We start from the raw sequence: 21,341 nt of genomic DNA, 5'->3' as shown, positions 1-21,341 counted from the left end.
TCCTGAATATATTCAGGAAAAAACGCATACGCCCTTTTTGGCCAACCAAGCAAGCTTGCAAAGGAAATCTGCACTACAATGAAGTCTCACTGACCCCCGGTCAAAAGGGCTACCTGAAAAAAGTGTAAAATCCAGAAAGGCAGGACAGGCCATGGAGAACTGGGAGCCTTGTTATGCTGATGGGCGGCATGTAAATTGCCAACAGCCACTCTGGAGAAGTGTATGGTGTTTCCTGAAACATCCAAAAAACAAAGCAACAGAGCCTAGGGCACTTCCACTTATGGTCCTATAGCTTAGGGAAATTGAAATCAAAAAGACACAGCCACCCCAAAGTTTGGGACGGCTCTGTTTACAAGAACCCCGTTTACGGTACAAGTTCAATATCACAGAAAGCGAAAAATGGATAAAGAAGTTGTGGTACTTACGTACAATGCAATATCACTCAGCAATGAAATCTATGTCATCAGGCCCGTAGCAGCATAATGAGTGGATTCAGGTACGATGATTCTAAGTGAAATAAGTCACACAGAAAAAGAAACATCATAAGATATCACTACTACACGGAATGTAAACTTGGCTACACATGAACTGAATTACAAAACAGAACAGGGAGTCAAATGTAGAAAACCAACTTATGCTTGCGTAAGGGGAAAGGTGAGTTGGGGTGCTGCATAAAACCAGAGATTGAAATTAGCACAGATACCGTTCCATAAGCCAAATATGTAATAGACAAGAGCTACTCCTTGCTCAACGAAGTGGACTCAACACCCCATATTAAATGCCTAACAATATACCTGACTAGTAAGAATCTTAAAACCTATGGATTTATATGTCTCCGAAAGAGAATCAAGCGTGTGTACAGCGGCATAAACGCAGCAGTGATAGGATTGGTGAGGTTCGGTGAGCAAATGCAGACCCTTTGAAGTCATATTGCATGGTACCCATTCCATGGGTCTCAACTCTCCATGTTTAAGGGATTCTTCCTTCAGCTAAAACATTCATGTAGAACCCAGAGTATGATCCACCGTGTGATTGGGAAACGTGTTCAAATGTGTCTCAGTTTTCGTCCCATGGTACTCGGGTGCAACATTCCAGACGCTTTCCTAACACTCTCCCCACTTGGACAGTCAGTGCCTTTAACCTCCTGTTTGGCCCAGTTTGCAATTTCTGTGGAAAATGAACAGGAATAGGGAGAACCAATGAGAGACTAGGTGGAGGTGTCTGGACGGGCAAATTTAACTCTCATTTCCCACCAGGAAGAGGAATTAACCAAAGGCTCAGCATGCCGTGCCGGAACCAAACTAGGGCCTGAAGCAATCCTGCGGTGTTGCGGCCAGCTCACAAGAAAGCGAGTTGAAGAAAGGAGCTCAGGGGCACTGTAATTCACAAACCTGCAGAGTTATAATGACAGCTATCTTTCAAAAATATATTGAAGTAAGGCGGCCAATAGTAGTTGAAAGCGGGGCAGAATTGCAGGAAACCGATTTCAGGAGGTACACTGGAATTACATGTAAAGCATAGGAAAAGAGGCAGAACGTCCACAATGATGCACTTGGCCAAAAAGTGCGTATGCGTTTTTTCCTGAATATATTCAGGAAAAAACGCATACGCCCTTTTTGGCCAACCAAGCAAGCTTGCAAAGGAAATCTGCACTACAATGAACCCTCACTGCCCCCCGGTCAAAAGGGACATCTGAAAAACGTGTAAAATCCAGAAAGGCAGGACAGGCCATGGAGAACTGGGAGCCTTGTTATGCTGATGGGCGGGATGTAAATTGCCAGCAGCCACTCTGGAGAAGTGTATGGTGTTTCCTGAAACATCCAAAAAACAAAGCAACAGAGCCTAGGGCACTTCCACTTATGGTCCTATAGCTTAGGGAAATTAAAATCAAAAAGACACAGCCACCCCAAAGTTTCGGCCGGCTCTGTTTACAAGAACCTTGTTTACGGTACAAGTTCAATATCACAGAAAGCGAAAAATGGATAAAGAAGTTGTGGTACTTACGTACACTGCAATATCACTCAGCAATGAAATCTATGTCATCAGGCCCGTAGCAGCATAATGAGTGGATTCAGGTACGATGATTCTAAGTGAAATAAGTCACACAGAAAAAGAAACATCATAAGATATCACTAATACACGGAATGTAAACTTGGCTACACAGGAACAGAATTACCAAACAGAACAGGGTGTCAAATGTAGAAAACCAACTCATGTTTGCTTAAGGGGAAAGGTGAGTTGGGGTGCTGCATACAACAAGAGATTGAAATTAGCACAGATACCGTTCCATAAGCCAAATATGTAATAGACAAGAGCTACTCCTTGCTCAACGAAGTGGACTCAACACCCAATATTAAACGCCTAAGAATATACCTGACTAGTAAAAATCTTAAAACCTATGGATTTATATGTCTCCGAAAGAGAATCAAGGGTGTGTACAGCGGCATAAGCGCAGCAGTGATAGGATTGGTGAGGTTCCGTGAGCAAATGCAGACCCTTTGAAGTCATATTGCATGGTACCCATTCCATGGGTCTCAACTCTCCATGATAAAGGGATTTTTCCTTCAGCTAAAACATGCATGTGGAACCCAGAGTATGATCCACCGTGTGATCGGGAAACGTGTTCAAATGTGTCTCAGTTTTCGTCCCCTGGTACTCGGGTGCAACATTCCAGACGCTTTACTAACACTCTCCCCACTTGGAGAGTCAGTGCCTTTAACCTCTTGTTTGGCCCAGTTTGCAATTTCTGCGTAACATAAACAGGAAGAGGGAGAACCAATGAGAGACTAGGTGGAGGTGTCTGGACGGGCAAATTTAACTCTCATTTCCCACCAGGAAGAGGAATTAACCAAAGGCTCAGCATGCCGTGCCGGAAACAAACTAGTGCCGGAAGCAATCCTGCGGTGTTGCGGCCAGCTCACAAGAAAGCGAGTTGAAGAAAGGAGCTCAGGGGCACTGTAATTCACAAACCTACAGAGTTATAAATGACAGCTATCTTCCAAAAATATATTGCAGTAAGGCTGCCAAGAGGAGTTGAATGCGGGGCAGAATTGCAGGGAACCGATTTCAGGAGGTAGACTGGAATTGTATGTAAAGCATAGGAAAAGAGGCAGAACGTCCACAATGATGCACTTGGCCAAAAAGGGCGTATGCGTTCTTTCCTGAATATATTCAGGAAAATACGCATACGCCCTTTTTGGCCAACCAAGCAAGCTTGCAAAGGAAATCTGCACTACAATGAAGTCTCACTGCCCCCCGGTCAAAAGGGCTACCTGAAAAAAGTGTAAAATCCAGAAAGGCAGGACAGGCCATGGAGAACTGGGAGCCTTGTTATGCTGATGGGCGGCATGTAAATTGCCAACAGCCACTCTGGAGAAGTGTATGGTGTTTCCTGAAACATCCAAAAAACAAAGCAACAGAGCCTAGGGCACTTCCACTTATGGTCCTATAGCTTAGGGAAATTAAAATCCAAAAGACACAGCCACCCCAAACTTTGGGCCGGCTCTGTTTACAAGAACCTCGTTTACGGTACAAGTTCAATATCACAGAAAGCGAAAAATGGATAAAGAAGTTGTGGTACTTACGTACAATGCAATATCACTCAGCAATGAAATCTATGTCATCAGGCCCGTAGCAGCATAATGAGTGGATTCAGGTACGATGATTCTAAGTGAAATAAGTCACACAGAAAAAGAAACATCATAAGATATCACTACTACACGGAATGTAAACTTGGCTACACAAGAACTGAATTACAAAACAGAACAGGGCCTCAAATGTAGAAAACCAACTTATGCTTGCTTAAGGGGAAAGGTGAGTTGGGGTGCTGCATAAAACCAGAGATTGAAATTAGCACAGATACCGTTCCATAAGCCAAATATGTAATAGACAAGAGCTACTCCTTGCTCAACGAAGTGGACTCAACACCCCATATTAAACGACTAAGAATATACCTGACTAGTAAGAATCTTAAAACCTATGGATTTATATGTCTCCGAAAGAGAATCAAGCGTGTGTACAGCGGCATAAGCGCAGCAGTGATAGGATTGGTGAGGTTCGGTGAGCAAATGCAGACCCTTTGAAGTCATATTGCATGGTACCCATTCCATGGGTCTCAACTCTCCAGGTTTAAAGGATTCTTCCTTCAGCTAAAACATGCATGTGGAACCCAGAGTATGATCCACCTTGTGATCGGAAAACGTGTTCAAATGTGTCTCAGTTTTCGTCCCCTGGTACTCGGGTGCAACATTCCAGATGCTTTACTAACACTCTCCCCACTTGGAGAGTCAGTGCCTTTAAACTCCTGTTTGGCTCAGTTTGCAATTTCTGTGGAAAATGAACAGGAATAGGGAGAACCAATGAGAGACTAGGTGGAGGTGTCCGGACGGGCAAATTTAACTCTCATTTCCCACCAGGAAGAGGAATTAACCAAAGGCTCAGCATACGATGCCGGAACCAAACTAGGGCCTGAAGCAATCCTGCGGTGTTGCGGCCAGCTCACAAGAAAGCGAGTTGAAGAAAGGAGCTCAGGGGCACTGTAATTCACAAACCTGCAGTTATAAATGACAACTATCGTCCAAAATATATTGAAGGAAGGCTGCCAAGAGGAGTTGAAAGCGGGGCAGAATTGCAGGAAACCGATTTCAGGAGGTAGACTGGAATTGCATGTAAAGCATAGGAAAAGAGGCAGAACGTCCACAATGATGCACTTGGCCAAAAAGGGCGTATGCGTTTCTTCCTGAATATATTCAGGAAAAAACGCATACGCCCTTTTTGGCCAACCAAGCAAGCTTGCAAAGGAAATCTGCACTACAATGAAGTCTCACTGCCCCCCGGTCAAAAGGGCCATCCGAAAAAAGTGTAAAATCCAGAAAGGCAGGACAGGCCATGGAGAACTGGGAGCCTTGTTATGCTGATGGGCGGGATGTAAATTGCCAACAACCACTCTGGAGAAGTGTATGGTGTTTCCTGAAACATCCAAAAAACCAAGCAACAGAGCCTAGGGCATTTCCACTTATTGTCGTATAGCTTAGGGAAATAATAATCAAAAAACACAGCCTCCCCAAAGTTTGGGACGGCTCTGTTTACAAGAACCTCGTTTACGGTACAGGTTCAATATCACAGAAAGCGAAAAATGGATAAAGAAATTGTGGTACTTACGTACAATGCAATATCACTCAGCAAAGAAATCTATGTCATCAGGCCCGTGACAGAATAATGAGTGGATTCAGGTATGATGATTCTAAGAGAAATAAGTCACACAGAAAAAGAAACATCATAAGATATCACTACTACACGGAATGTAAACTTGGCTACACAGGAACTGAATTACAAAACAGAACAGTGTGTCAAATGTAGAAAACCAACTTATGCTTGCTTAAGGGGAAAGGTGAGTTGGGGTGCTGCATGAAACCAGAGATTGAAATTAGCACAGACACCGTTCCATAAGCCAAATATGTAATAGACAAGAGCTACTCCTTGCTCAACGAAGTGGACTCAACACCCAATATTAAACGCCTAAGAATATACCTGACTAGTAAGAATCTTAAAACCTATGGATTTATATGTCTCCGAAAGAGAATCAAGGCTGTGTACAGCGGCATAAACGCAGTAGTGATAGGATTGGTGAGGTTCGGTGAGCAAATGCGGACCCTTTGAAGTCATATTGCATGGTACCCATTCCATGGGTCTCAACTCTCCAGGTTTAAGGGATTTTTCCTTCAGCTAAAACATGCATGTGGAACCCAGAGTATAATCCACCATGTGATCGGGATACGTGTTCAAATCTGTCTCAGTTTTCGTCCCCTGGTACTCGGGTGCAACATTCCAGACGCTTTACTAACACTCTCCCCACTTGGAGAGTCAGTGCCTTTAACCTCTTGTTTGGCCCAGTTTGCAATTTCTGCGTAAGATAAACAGGAAGAGGGAGAACCAATGAGAGACTAGGTGGAGGTGTCTGGACAGGCAAATTTAACTCTCATTTCCCACCAGGAAGAGGAATTAACCAAAGGCTCCCTGTGCCATGCCGGAACCAAACTAGAGCCGGAAGCAATCCTGCGGTGTTGCGGCCAGCTCACAAGAAAGCGAGTTGAAGAAAGGAGCTCAGGGGCACTGTAATTCACAAATCTGCAGAGTTATAAATGACAGCTATCTTCCAAAAATATATTGCAGTAAGGCTGCCAAGAGGAGTTGAATGCGGGGCATAATTGCAGGGAACCGATTTCAGGAGGTAGACTGGAATTACATGTAAAGCATAGGAAAAGAGGCAGAACGTCCACAATGATGCACTTGGCCAAAAAGGGCGTATGCGTTTTTTCCTGAATATATTCAGGAAAAAACGCATACGCCCTTTTTGGCCAACCAAGCAAGCTTGCAAAGGAAATCTGCACTACAATGAACCCTCACTGCCCCCCGGTCAAAAGGGCCATCTGAAAAAAGTGTAAAATCCAGAAAGGCAGGACAGGCCATGGAGAACTGGGAGCCTTGTTATGCTGATGGGCGGGATGTAAATTGCCAGCAGCCACTCTGGAGAAGTGTATGGTGTTTCCTGAAACATCCAAAAAACAAAGCAACAGAGCCTAGGGAACTTCCACTTATGGTCCTATAGCTTAGGGAAATTAAAATCAAAAAGACACAGCCACCCCAAAGTTTCGGCCGGCTCTGTTTACAAGAACCTTGTTTACGGTACAAGTTCAATATCACAGAAAGCGAAAAATGGATAAAGAAGTTGTGGTACTTACGTACACTGCAATATCACTCAGCAATGAAATCTATGTCATCAGGCCCGTAGCAGCATAATGAGTGGATTCAGGTACGATGATTCTAAGTGAAATAAGTCACACAGAAAAAGAAACATCATAAGATATCACTACTACACGGAATGTAAACTTGGCTACACAGGAACAGAATTACCAAACAGAACAGGGCCTCAAATGTAGAAAACCAACTTATGCTTGCTTACGGGGAAAGGTGAGTTGGGGTGCGGCATAAAATCAGAGATTGAAATTAGCACAGATACTGTTCCATAAGCCAAATATGTAATAGACAAGAGCTACTCCTTGCTCAACGAAGTGGACTCAACACCCCATATTAAACGCCTAAGAATATACCTGACTAGTAAGAATCTTAAAACCTATGGATTTATATGTCTCCGAAAGAGAATCAAGCGTGTGTACAGTGTCATAAACGCAGCAGTGATAGGATTGGTGAGGTTCGGTTAGCAAATGTAGACTCTTTGAAGTCATATTGCATGGTACCCATTCCATGGGTCTCAACTCTCCATGTTTAAGGGATTCTTCCTTCAGCTAAAACATGCATGTGGAACCCAGAGTATAATCCACCGTGTGATCGGGATACGTGTTCAAATGTGTCTCAGTTTTCGTCCCCTGGTACTCGGGTGCAACATTCCAGACGCTTTACTAACACTCTCCCCACTTGGACAGTCAGTGCCTTTAACCTCCTGTTTGGCCCAGTTTGCAATTTCTGTGGAAAATGAACAGGAATAGGGAGAACCAATGAGAGACTAGGTGGAGGTGTCCGGACGGGCAAATTTAACTCTCATATCCCACCAGGAAGAGGAATTAACCAAAGGCTCAGCGAGCCATGCCAGAACCACAGTAGGGCCAGAAGCAATCCTGCGGTGTTGCGGCCAGCTCACAAGAAAGCGAGTTGAAGAAAGGAGCTCAGGGGCACTGTAATTCACAAACCTGCAGAGTTATAAATGACAGCTATCTTCCAAAAATATATTGAAGTAAGGCTGCCAAGAGGAGTTGAAACCGGGGCAGAATTGCAGTAAACCCGATTTCAGGAGGTAGACTGGAATTGCATGTAAAGCATAGGAAAAGAGGCAGAACGTCCACAATGATGCACTTGGCCAAAAAGGGCGTATGCGTTTTTTCCTGAATATATTCAGGAAAAAACGCATACGCCCTTTTTGGCCAACCAAGCAAGCTTGCAAAGGAAATCTGCACTACAATGAAGTCTCACTGCCCCCCGGTCAAAAGGGCCATCTGAAAAAAGTGTAAAATCCAGAAAGGCAGGACAGGCCATGGAGGACTGGGAGCCTTGTTATGCTGATGGGCGGGATGTAAATTGCCAGCAGTCACTCTGGAGAAGTGTATGGTGTTTCCTGAAACATCCAAAAAACAAAGCAACAGAGCCTAGGGCACTTCCACTTATGGTCCTATAGATTAGGGTAATTAAAATCAAAAAGACACAGCCACCCCAAAGTTTGGGATGGCTCTGTTTACAAGAACCTCGTTTACGGTACAAGTTCAATATCACAGAAAGCGAAAAATGGATAAAGAAGTTGTGGTACTTACGTACAATGCAATATCACTCAGCAATGAAATCTATGTCATCAGGCCCGTAGCAGCATAATGAGTGGATTCAGGTACGATGATTCTAAGTGAAATAAGTCACACAGAAAAAGAAACATCATAAGATATCACTAATACACGGAATGTAAACTTGGCTACACAGGAACGGAATTACCAAACAGAACAGGGTGTCAAATGTAGAAAACCAACTCATGCTTGCTTAATGGGAAAGGTGAGTTGGGGTGCTGCATGAAACCAGAGATTGAAATTAGCACAGACACCGTTCCATAAGCCAAATATGTAATAGACAAGAGCTACTCCTTGCTCAACGAAGTGGACTCAACACCCAATATTAAACGCCTAAGAATATACCTAACTAGTAAGAATCTTAAAACCTATGGATTTATATGTCTCCGAAAGAGAATCAAGTGTGTGTACAGCGGCATAAACGCAGCAGTGATAGGATTGGTGAGGTTCGGTGAGCAAATGCAGACCCTTTGAAGTCATATTGCATGGTACCCATTCCATGGGTCTCAACTCTCCATGTTTAAGGGATTTTTCCTTCAGCTAAAACATGCATGTGGAACCCAGAGTATGATCCACCGTGTGATCGGGAAACGTGTTCAAATGTGTCTCAGTTTTCGTCCCCTGGTACTCGGGTGCAACATTACAGACGCTTCACTAACACTCTCCCCACTTGGAGAGTCAGTGCCTTTAACCTCTTGTTTGGCACAGTTTGCAATTTCTGCGTAACATAAACAGGAAGAGGGAGAACCAATGAGAGACTAGGTGGAGGTGTGTGGACGGGCAAATTTAACTCTCATTTCCCACCAGGAAGAGGAATTAACCAAAGGCTCAGCATGCCGTGCCGGAAACAAACTAGGGCCGGAAGCAATCCTGCGGTGTTGCGGCCAGCTCACAAGAAAGCGAGTTGAAGAAAGGAGCTCAGGGGCACTGTAATTCACAAACCTACAGAGTTATAAATGACAGCTATCTTCCAAAAATATATTGCAGTAAGGCTGCCAAGAGGAGTTGAATGCGGGGCAGAATTGCAGGGAACCGATTTCAGGAGGTAGACTGGAATTGTATGTAAAGCATAGGAAAAGAGGCAGAACGTCCACAATGATGCACTTGGCCAAAAAGGGCGTATGCGTTTTTTCCTGAATATATTCAGGAAAAAACGCATACGCCCTTTTTGGCCAACCAAGCAAGCTTGCAAAGGAAATCTGCACTACAATGAAGTCTCACTGACCCCCGGTCAAAAGGGCTACCTGAAAAAAGTGTAAAATCCAGAAAGGCAGGACAGGCCATGGAGAACTGGGAGCCTTGTTATGCTGATGGGCGGCATGTAAATTGCCAACAGCCACTCTGGAGAAGTGTATGGTGTTTCCTGAAACATCCAAAAAACAAAGCAACAGAGCCTAGGGCACTTCCACTTATGGTCCTATAGCTTAGGGAAATTGAAATCAAAAAGACACAGCCACCCCAAAGTTTGGGACGGCTCTGTTTACAAGAACCCCGTTTACGGTACAAGTTCAATATCACAGAAAGCGAAAAATGGATAAAGAAGTTGTGGTACTTACGTACAATGCAATATCACTCAGCAATGAAATCTATGTCATCAGGCCCGTAGCAGCATAATGAGTGGATTCAGGTACGATGATTCTAAGTGAAATAAGTCACACAGAAAAAGAAACATCATAAGATATCACTACTACACGGAATGTAAACTTGGCTACACATGAACTGAATTACAAAACAGAACAGGGAGTCAAATGTAGAAAACCAACTTATGCTTGCGTAAGGGGAAAGGTGAGTTGGGGTGCTGCATAAAACCAGAGATTGAAATTAGCACAGATACCGTTCCATAAGCCAAATATGTAATAGACAAGAGCTACTCCTTGCTCAACGAAGTGGACTCAACACCCCATATTAAATGCCTAACAATATACCTGACTAGTAAGAATCTTAAAACCTATGGATTTATATGTCTCCGAAAGAGAATCAAGCGTGTGTACAGCGGCATAAACGCAGCAGTGATAGGATTGGTGAGGTTCGGTGAGCAAATGCAGACCCTTTGAAGTCATATTGCATGGTACCCATTCCATGGGTCTCAACTCTCCATGTTTAAGGGATTCTTCCTTCAGCTAAAACATTCATGTAGAACCCAGAGTATGATCCACCGTGTGATTGGGAAACGTGTTCAAATGTGTCTCAGTTTTCGTCCCATGGTACTCGGGTGCAACATTCCAGACGCTTTCCTAACACTCTCCCCACTTGGACAGTCAGTGCCTTTAACCTCCTGTTTGGCCCAGTTTGCAATTTCTGTGGAAAATGAACAGGAATAGGGAGAACCAATGAGAGACTAGGTGGAGGTGTCTGGACGGGCAAATTTAACTCTCATTTCCCACCAGGAAGAGGAATTAACCAAAGGCTCAGCATGCCGTGCCGGAACCAAACTAGGGCCTGAAGCAATCCTGCGGTGTTGCGGCCAGCTCACAAGAAAGCGAGTTGAAGAAAGGAGCTCAGGGGCACTGTAATTCACAAACCTGCAGAGTTATAATGACAGCTATCTTTCAAAAATATATTGAAGTAAGGCGGCCAATAGTAGTTGAAAGCGGGGCAGAATTGCAGGAAACCGATTTCAGGAGGTACACTGGAATTACATGTAAAGCATAGGAAAAGAGGCAGAACGTCCACAATGATGCACTTGGCCAAAAAGTGCGTATGCGTTTTTTCCTGAATATATTCAGGAAAAAACGCATACGCCCTTTTTGGCCAACCAAGCAAGCTTGCAAAGGAAATCTGCACTACAATGAACCCTCACTGCCCCCCGGTCAAAAGGGACATCTGAAAAACGTGTAAAATCCAGAAAGGCAGGACAGGCCATGGAGAACTGGGAGCCTTGTTATGCTGATGGGCGGGATGTAAATTGCCAGCAGCCACTCTGGAGAAGTGTATGGTGTTTCCTGAAACATCCAAAAAACAAAGCAACAGAGCCTAGGGCACTTCCACTTATGGTCCTATAGCTTAGGGAAATTAAAATCAAAAAGACACAGCCACCCCAAAGTTTCGGCCGGCTCTGTTTACAAGAACCTTGTTTACGGTACAAGTTCAATATCACAGAAAGCGAAAAATGGATAAAGAAGTTGTGGTACTTACGTACAATGCAATATCACTCAGCAATGAAATCTATGTCATCAGGCCCGTAGCAGCATAATGAGTGGATTCAGGTACGATGATTCTAAGTGAAATAAGTCACACAGAAAAAGAAACATCATAAGATATCACTACTACACGGAATGTAAACTTGGCTACACAGGAACAGAATTACCAAACAGAACAGGGTGTCAAATGTAGAAAACCAACTTATGCTTGCTTACGGGGAAAGGTGAGTTGGGGTGCGGCATAAAATCAGAGATTGAAATTAGCACAGATACTGTTCCATAAGCCAAATATGTAATAGACAAGAGCTACTCCTTGCTCAACGAAGTGGACTCAACACCCCATATTAAACGCCTAAGAATATACCTGACTAGTAAGAATCTTAAAACCTATGGATTTATATGTCTCCGAAAGAGAATCAAGCGTGTGTACAGTGTCATAAACGCAGCAGTGATAGGATTGGTGAGGTTCGGTTAGCAAATGTAGACTCTTTGAAGTCATATTGCATGGTACCCATTCCATGGGTCTCAACTCTCCATGTTTAAGGGATTCTTCCTTCAGCTAAAACATGCATGTGGAACCCAGAGTATAATCCACCGTGTGATCGGGATACGTGTTCAAATGTGTCTCAGTTTTCGTCCCCTGGTACTCGGGTGCAACATTCCAGACGCTTTACTAACACTCTCCCCACTTGGACAGTCAGTGCCTTTAACCTCCTGTTTGGCCCAGTTTGCAATTTCTGTGGAAAATGAACAGGAATAGGGAGAACCAATGAGAGACTAGGTGGAGGTGTCCGGACGGGCAAATTTAACTCTCATATCCCACCAGGAAGAGGAATTAACCAAAGGCTCAGCGAGCCATGCCAGAACCACAGTAGGGCCAGAAGCAATCCTGCGGTGTTGCGGCCAGCTCACAAGAAAGCGAGTTGAAGAAAGGAGCTCAGGGGCACTGTAATTCACAAACCTGCAGAGTTATAAATGACAGCTATCTTCCAAAAATATATTGAAGTAAGGCTGCCAAGAGGAGTTGAAACCGGGGCAGAATTGCAGTAAACCCGATTTCAGGAGGTAGACTGGAATTGCATGTAAAGCATAGGAAAAGAGGCAGAACGTCCACAATGATGCACTTGGCCAAAAAGGGCGTATGCGTTTTTTCCTGAATATATTCAGGAAAAAACGCATACGCCCTTTTTGGCCAACCAAGCAAGCTTGCAAAGGAAATCTGCACTACAATGAAGTCTCACTGCCCCCCGGTCAAAAGGGCCATCTGAAAAAAGTGTAAAATCCAGAAAGGCAGGACAGGCCATGGAGGACTGGGAGCCTTGTTATGCTGATGGGCGGGATGTAAATTGCCAGCAGTCACTCTGGAGAAGTGTATGGTGTTTCCTGAAACATCCAAAAAACAAAGCAACAGAGCCTAGGGCACTTCCACTTATGGTCCTATAGATTAGGGTAATTAAAATCAAAAAGACACAGCCACCCCAAAGTTTGGGATGGCTCTGTTTACAAGAACCTCGTTTACGGTACAAGTTCAATATCACAGAAAGCGAAAAATGGATAAAGAAGTTGTGGTACTTACGTACAATGCAATATCACTCAGCAATGAAATCTATGTCATCAGGCCCGTAGCAGCATAATGAGTGGATTCAGGTACGATGATTCTAAGTGAAATAAGTCACACAGAAAAAGAAACATCATAAGATATCACTAATACACGGAATGTAAACTTGGCTACACAGGAACGGAATTACCAAACAGAACAGGGTGTCAAATGTAGAAAACCAACTCATGCTTGCTTAATGGGAAAGGTGAGTTGGGGTGCTGCATGAAACCAGAGATTGAAATTAGCACAGACACCGTTCCATAAGCCAAATATGTAATAGACAAGAGCTACTCCTTGCTCAACGAAGTGGACTCAACACCCAATATTAAACGCCTAAGAATATACCTAACTAGTAAGAATCTTAAAACCTATGGATTTATATGTCTCCGAAAGAGAATCAAGTGTGTGTACAGCGGCATAAACGCAGCAGTGATAGGATTGGTGAGGTTCGGTGAGCAAATGCAGACCCTTTGAAGTCATATTGCATGGTACCCATTCCATGGGTCTCAACTCTCCATGTTTAAGGGATTTTTCCTTCAGCTAAAACATGCATGTGGAACCCAGAGTATGATCCACCGTGTGATCGGGAAACGTGTTCAAATGTGTCTCAGTTTTCGTCCCCTGGTACTCGGGTGCAACATTACAGACGCTTCACTAACACTCTCCCCACTTGGAGAGTCAGTGCCTTTAACCTCTTGTTTGGCACAGTTTGCAATTTCTGCGTAACATAAACAGGAAGAGGGAGAACCAATGAGAGACTAGGTGGAGGTGTGTGGACGGGCAAATTTAACTCTCATTTCCCACCAGGAAGAGGAATTAACCAAAGGCTCAGCATGCCGTGCCGGAAACAAACTAGGGCCGGAAGCAATCCTGCGGTGTTGCGGCCAGCTCACAAGAAAGCGAGTTGAAGAAAGGAGCTCAGGGGCACTGTAATTCACAAACCTACAGAGTTATAAATGACAGCTATCTTCCAAAAATATATTGCAGTAAGGCTGCCAAGAGGAGTTGAATGCGGGGCAGAATTGCAGGGAACCGATTTCAGGAGGTAGACTGGAATTGTATGTAAAGCATAGGAAAAGAGGCAGAACGTCCACAATGATGCACTTGGCCAAAAAGGGCGTATGCGTTTTTTCCTGAATATATTCAGGAAAAAACGCATACGCCCTTTTTGGCCAACCAAGCAAGCTTGCAAAGGAAATCTGCACTACAATGAAGTCTCACTGACCCCCGGTCAAAAGGGCTACCTGAAAAAAGTGTAAAATCCAGAAAGGCAGGACAGGCCATGGAGAACTGGGAGCCTTGTTATGCTGATGGGCGGCATGTAAATTGCCAACAGCCACTCTGGAGAAGTGTATGGTGTTTCCTGAAACATCCAAAAAACAAAGCAACAGAGCCTAGGGCACTTCCACTTATGGTCCTATAGCTTAGGGAAATTGAAATCAAAAAGACACAGCCACCCCAAAGTTTGGGACGGCTCTGTTTACAAGAACCCCGTTTACGGTACAAGTTCAATATCACAGAAAGCGAAAAATGGATAAAGAAGTTGTGGTACTTACGTACAATGCAATATCACTCAGCAATGAAATCTATGTCATCAGGCCCGTAGCAGCATAATGAGTGGATTCAGGTACGATGATTCTAAGTGAAATAAGTCACACAGAAAAAGAAACATCATAAGATATCACTACTACACGGAATGTAAACTTGGCTACACATGAACTGAATTACAAAACAGAACAGGGAGTCAAATGTAGAAAACCAACTTATGCTTGCGTAAGGGGAAAGGTGAGTTGGGGTGCTGCATAAAACCAGAGATTGAAATTAGCACAGATACCGTTCCATAAGCCAAATATGTAATAGACAAGAGCTACTCCTTGCTCAACGAAGTGGACTCAACACCCCATATTAAATGCCTAACAATATACCTGACTAGTAAGAATCTTAAAACCTATGGATTTATATGTCTCCGAAAGAGAATCAAGCGTGTGTACAGCGGCATAAACGCAGCAGTGATAGGATTGGTGAGGTTCGGTGAGCAAATGCAGACCCTTTGAAGTCATATTGCATGGTACCCATTCCATGGGTCTCAACTCTCCATGTTTAAGGGATTCTTCCTTCAGCTAAAACATTCATGTAGAACCCAGAGTATGATCCACCGTGTGATTGGGAAACGTGTTCAAATGTGTCTCAGTTTTCGTCCCATGGTACTCGGGTGCAACATTCCAGACGCTTTCCTAACACTCTCCCCACTTGGACAGTCAGTGCCTTTAACCTCCTGTTTGGCCCAGTTTGCAATTTCTGTGGAAAATGAACAGGAATAGGGAGAACCAATGAGAGACTAGGTGGAGGTGTCTGGACGGGCAAATTTAACTCTCATTTCCCACCAGGAAGAGGAATTAACCAAAGGCTCAGCATGCCGTGCCGGAACCAAACTAGGGCCTGAAGCAATCCTGCGGTGTTGCGGCCAGCTCACAAGAAAGCGAGTTGAAGAAAGGAGCTCAGGGGCACTGTAATTCACAAACCTGCAGAGTTATAATGACAGCTATCTTTCAAAAATATATTGAAGTAAGGCGGCCAATAGTAGTTGAAAGCGGGGCAGAATTGCAGGAAACCGATTTCAGGAGGTACACTGGAATTACATGTAAAGCATAGGAAAAGAGGCAGAACGTCCACAATGATGCACTTGGCCAAAAAGTGCGTATGCGTTTTTTCCTGAATATATTCAGGAAAAAACGCATACGCCCTTTTTGGCCAACCAAGCAAGCTTGCAAAGGAAATCTGCACTACAATGAACCCTCACTGCCCCCCGGTCAAAAGGGACATCTGAAAAACGTGTAAAATCCAGAAAGGCAGGACAGGCCATGGAGAACTGGGAGCCTTGTTATGCTGATGGGCGGGATGTAAATTGCCAGCAGCCACTCTGGAGAAGTGTATGGTGTTTCCTGAAACATCCAAAAAACAAAGCAACAGAGCCTAGGGCACTTCCACTTATGGTCCTATAGCTTAGGGAAATTAAAATCAAAAAGACACAGCCACCCCAAAGTTTCGGCCGGCTCTGTTTACAAGAACCTTGTTTACGGTACAAGTTCAATATCACAGAAAGCGAAAAATGGATAAAGAAGTTGTGGTACTTACGTACACTGCAATATCACTCAGCAATGAAATCTATGTCATCAGGCCCGTAGCAGCATAATGAGTGGATTCAGGTACGATGATTCTAAGTGAAATAAGTCACACAGAAAAAGAAACATCATAAGATATCACTAATACACGGAATGTAAACTTGGCTACACAGGAACAGAATTACCAAACAGAACAGGGTGTCAAATGTAGAAAACCAACTCATGCTTGCTTAAGGGGAAAGGTGAGTTGGGGTGCTGCATACAACAAGAGATTGAAATTAGCACAGATACCGTTCCATAAGCCAAATATGTAATAGACAAGAGCTACTCCTTGCTCAACGAAGTGGACTCAACACCCAATATTAAACGCCTAAGAATATACCTGACTAGTAAAAATCTTAAAACCTATGGATTTATATGTCTCCGAAAGAGAATCAAGGGTGTGTACAGCGGCATAAGCGCAGCAGTGATAGGATTGGTGAGGTTCCGTGAGCAAATGCAGACCCTTTGAAGTCATATTGCATGGTACCCATTCCATGGGTCTCAACTCTCCATGATAAAGGGATTTTTCCTTCAGCTAAAACATGCATGTGGAACCCAGAGTATGATCCACCGTGTGATCGGGAAACGTGTTCAAATGTGTCTCAGTTTTCGTCCCCTGGTACTCGGGTGCAACATTCCAGACGCTTTACTAACACTCTCCCCACTTGGAGAGTCAGTGCCTTTAACCTCTTGTTTGGCCCAGTTTGCAATTTCTGCGTAACATAAACAGGAAGAGGGAGAACCAATGAGAGACTAGGTGGAGGTGTCTGGACGGGCAAATTTAACTCTCATTTCCCACCAGGAAGAGGAATTAACCAAAGGCTCAGCATGCCGTGCCGGAAACAAACTAGTGCCGGAAGCAATCCTGCGGTGTTGCGGCCAGCTCACAAGAAAGCGAGTTGAAGAAAGGAGCTCAGGGGCACTGTAATTCACAAACCTACAGAGTTATAAATGACAGCTATCTTCCAAAAATATATTGCAGTAAGGCTGCCAAGAGGAGTTGAATGCGGGGCAGAATTGCAGGGAACCGATTTCAGGAGGTAGACTGGAATTGTATGTAAAGCATAGGAAAAGAGGCAGAACGTCCACAATGATGCACTTGGCCAAAAAGGGCGTATGCGTTCTTTCCTGAATATATTCAGGAAAATACGCATACGCCCTTTTTGGCCAACCAAGCAAGCTTGCAAAGGAAATCTGCACTACAATGAAGTCTCACTGCCCCCCGGTCAAAAGGGCTACCTGAAAAAAGTGTAAAATCCAGAAAGGCAGGACAGGCCATGGAGAACTGGGAGCCTTGTTATGCTGATGGGCGGCATGTAAATTGCCAACAGCCACTCTGGAGAAGTGTATGGTGTTTCCTGAAACATCCAAAAAACAAAGCAACAGAGCCTAGGGCACTTCCACTTATGGTCCTATAGCTTAGGGAAATTAAAATCCAAAAGACACAGCCACCCCAAACTTTGGGCCGGCTCTGTTTACAAGAACCTCGTTTACGGTACAAGTTCAATATCACAGAAAGCGAAAAATGGATAAAGAAGTTGTGGTACTTACGTACAATGCAATATCACTCAGCAATGAAATCTATGTCATCAGGCCCGTAGCAGCATAATGAGTGGATTCAGGTACGATGATTCTAAGTGAAATAAGTCACACAGAAAAAGAAACATCATAAGATATCACTACTACACGGAATGTAAACTTGGCTACACAAGAACTGAATTACAAAACAGAACAGGGCCTCAAATGTAGAAAACCAACTTATGCTTGCTTAAGGGGAAAGGTGAGTTGGGGTGCTGCATAAAACCAGAGATTGAAATTAGCACAGATACCGTTCCATAAGCCAAATATGTAATAGACAAGAGCTACTCCTTGCTCAACGAAGTGGACTCAACACCCCATATTAAACGACTAAGAATATACCTGACTAGTAAGAATCTTAAAACCTATGGATTTATATGTCTCCGAAAGAGAATCAAGCGTGTGTACAGCGGCATAAGCGCAGCAGTGATAGGATTGGTGAGGTTCGGTGAGCAAATGCAGACCCTTTGAAGTCATATTGCATGGTACCCATTCCATGGGTCTCAACTCTCCAGGTTTAAAGGATTCTTCCTTCAGCTAAAACATGCATGTGGAACCCAGAGTATGATCCACCTTGTGATCGGAAAACGTGTTCAAATGTGTCTCAGTTTTCGTCCCCTGGTACTCGGGTGCAACATTCCAGATGCTTTACTAACACTCTCCCCACTTGGAGAGTCAGTGCCTTTAAACTCCTGTTTGGCTCAGTTTGCAATTTCTGTGGAAAATGAACAGGAATAGGGAGAACCAATGAGAGACTAGGTGGAGGTGTCCGGACGGGCAAATTTAACTCTCATTTCCCACCAGGAAGAGGAATTAACCAAAGGCTCAGCATACGATGCCGGAACCAAACTAGGGCCTGAAGCAATCCTGCGGTGTTGCGGCCAGCTCACAAGAAAGCGAGTTGAAGAAAGGAGCTCAGGGGCACTGTAATTCACAAACCTGCAGTTATAAATGACAACTATCGTCCAAAATATATTGAAGGAAGGCTGCCAAGAGGAGTTGAAAGCGGGGCAGAATTGCAGGAAACCGATTTCAGGAGGTAGACTGGAATTGCATGTAAAGCATAGGAAAAGAGGCAGAACGTCCACAATGATGCACTTGGCCAAAAAGGGCGTATGCGTTTCTTCCTGAATATATTCAGGAAAAAACGCATACGCCCTTTTTGGCCAACCAAGCAAGCTTGCAAAGGAAATCTGCACTACAATGAAGTCTCACTGCCCCCCGGTCAAAAGGGCCATCCGAAAAAAGTGTAAAATCCAGAAAGGCAGGACAGGCCATGGAGAACTGGGAGCCTTGTTATGCTGATGGGCGGGATGTAAATTGCCAACAACCACTCTGGAGAAGTGTATGGTGTTTCCTGAAACATCCAAAAAACCAAGCAACAGAGCCTAGGGCATTTCCACTTATTGTCGTATAGCTTAGGGAAATAATAATCAAAAAACACAGCCTCCCCAAAGTTTGGGACGGCTCTGTTTACAAGAACCTCGTTTACGGTACAGGTTCAATATCACAGAAAGCGAAAAATGGATAAAGAAATTGTGGTACTTACGTACAATGCAATATCACTCAGCAAAGAAATCTATGTCATCAGGCCCGTGACAGCATAATGAGTGGATTCAGGTATGATGATTCTAAGAGAAATAAGTCACACAGAAAAAGAAACATCATAAGATATCACTACTACACGGAATGTAAACTTGGCTACACAGGAACTGAATTACAAAACAGAACAGTGTGTCAAATGTAGAAAACCAACTTATGCTTGCTTAAGGGGAAAGGTGAGTTGGGGTGCTGCATGAAACCAGAGATTGAAATTAGCACAGACACCGTTCCATAAGCCAAATATGTAATAGACAAGAGCTACTCCTTGCTCAACGAAGTGGACTCAACACCCAATATTAAACGCCTAAGAATATACCTGACTAGTAAGAATCTTAAAACCTATGGATTTATATGTCTCCGAAAGAGAATCAAGGCTGTGTACAGCGGCATAAACGCAGTAGTGATAGGATTGGTGAGGTTCGGTGAGCAAATGCGGACCCTTTGAAGTCATATTGCATGGTACCCATTCCATGGGTCTCAACTCTCCAGGTTTAAGGGATTTTTCCTTCAGCTAAAACATGCATGTGGAACCCAGAGTATAATCCACCATGTGATCGGGATACGTGTTCAAATCTGTCTCAGTTTTCGTCCCCTGGTACTCGGGTGCAACATTCCAGACGCTTTACTAACACTCTCCCCACTTGGAGAGTCAGTGCCTTTAACCTCTTGTTTGGCCCAGTTTGCAATTTCTGCGTAAGATAAACAGGAAGAGGGAGAACCAATGAGAGACTAGGTGGAGGTGTCTGGACAGGCAAATTTAACTCTCATTTCCCACCAGGAAGAGGAATTAACCAAAGGCTCCCTGTGCCATGCCGGAACCAAACTAGAGCCGGAAGCAATCCTGCGGTGTTGCGGCCAGCTCACAAGAAAGCGAGTTGAAGAAAGGAGCTCAGGGGCACTGTAATTCACAAATCTGCAGAGTTATAAATGACAGCTATCTTCCAAAAATATATTGCAGTAAGGCTGCCAAGAGGAGTTGAATGCGGGGCATAATTGCAGGGAACCGATTTCAGGAGGTAGACTGGAATTACATGTAAAGCATAGGAAAAGAGGCAGAACGTCCACAATGATGCACTTGGCCAAAAAGGGCGTATGCGTTTTTTCCTGAATATATTCAGGAAAAAACGCATACGCCCTTTTTGGCCAACCAAGCAAGCTTGCAAAGGAAATCTGCACTACAATGAACCCTCACTGCCCCCCGGTCAAAAGGGCCATCTGAAAAAAGTGTAAAATCCAGAAAGGCAGGACAGGCCATGGAGAACTGGGAGCCTTGTTATGCTGATGGGCGGGATGTAAATTGCCAGCAGCCACTCTGGAGAAGTGTATGGTGTTTCCTGAAACATCCAAAAAACAAAGCAACAGAGCCTAGGGAACTTCCACTTATGGTCCTATAGCTTAGGGAAATTAAAATCAAAAAGACACAGCCACCCCAAAGTTTCGGCCGGCTCTGTTTACAAGAACCTTGTTTACGGTACAAGTTCAATATCACAGAAAGCGAAAAATGGATAAAGAAGTTGTGGTACTTACGTACACTGCAATATCACTCAGCAATGAAATCTATGTCATCAGGCCCGTAGCAGCATAATGAGTGGATTCAGGTACGATGATTCTAAGTGAAATAAGTCACACAGAAAAAGAAACATCATAAGATATCACTACTACACGGAATGTAAACTTGGCTACACAGGAACAGAATTACCAAACAGAACAGGGTGTCAAATGTAGAAAACCAACTTATGCTTGCTTACGGGGAAAGGTGAGTTGGGGTGCGGCATAAAATCAGAGATTGAAATTAGCACAGATACTGTTCCATAAGCCAAATATGTAATAGACAAGAGCTACTCCTTGCTCAACGAAGTGGACTCAACACCCCATATTAAACGCCTAAGAATATACCTGACTAGTAAGAATC

Source organism: Leucopleurus acutus (assembly GCF_964270905.1).
Source record: "Leucopleurus acutus genome assembly, chromosome: 4".
NCBI classification, from domain to species: domain Eukaryota; kingdom Metazoa; phylum Chordata; class Mammalia; order Artiodactyla; family Delphinidae; genus Leucopleurus; species Leucopleurus acutus.
This window is presented reverse-complemented; position numbering follows the sequence as displayed.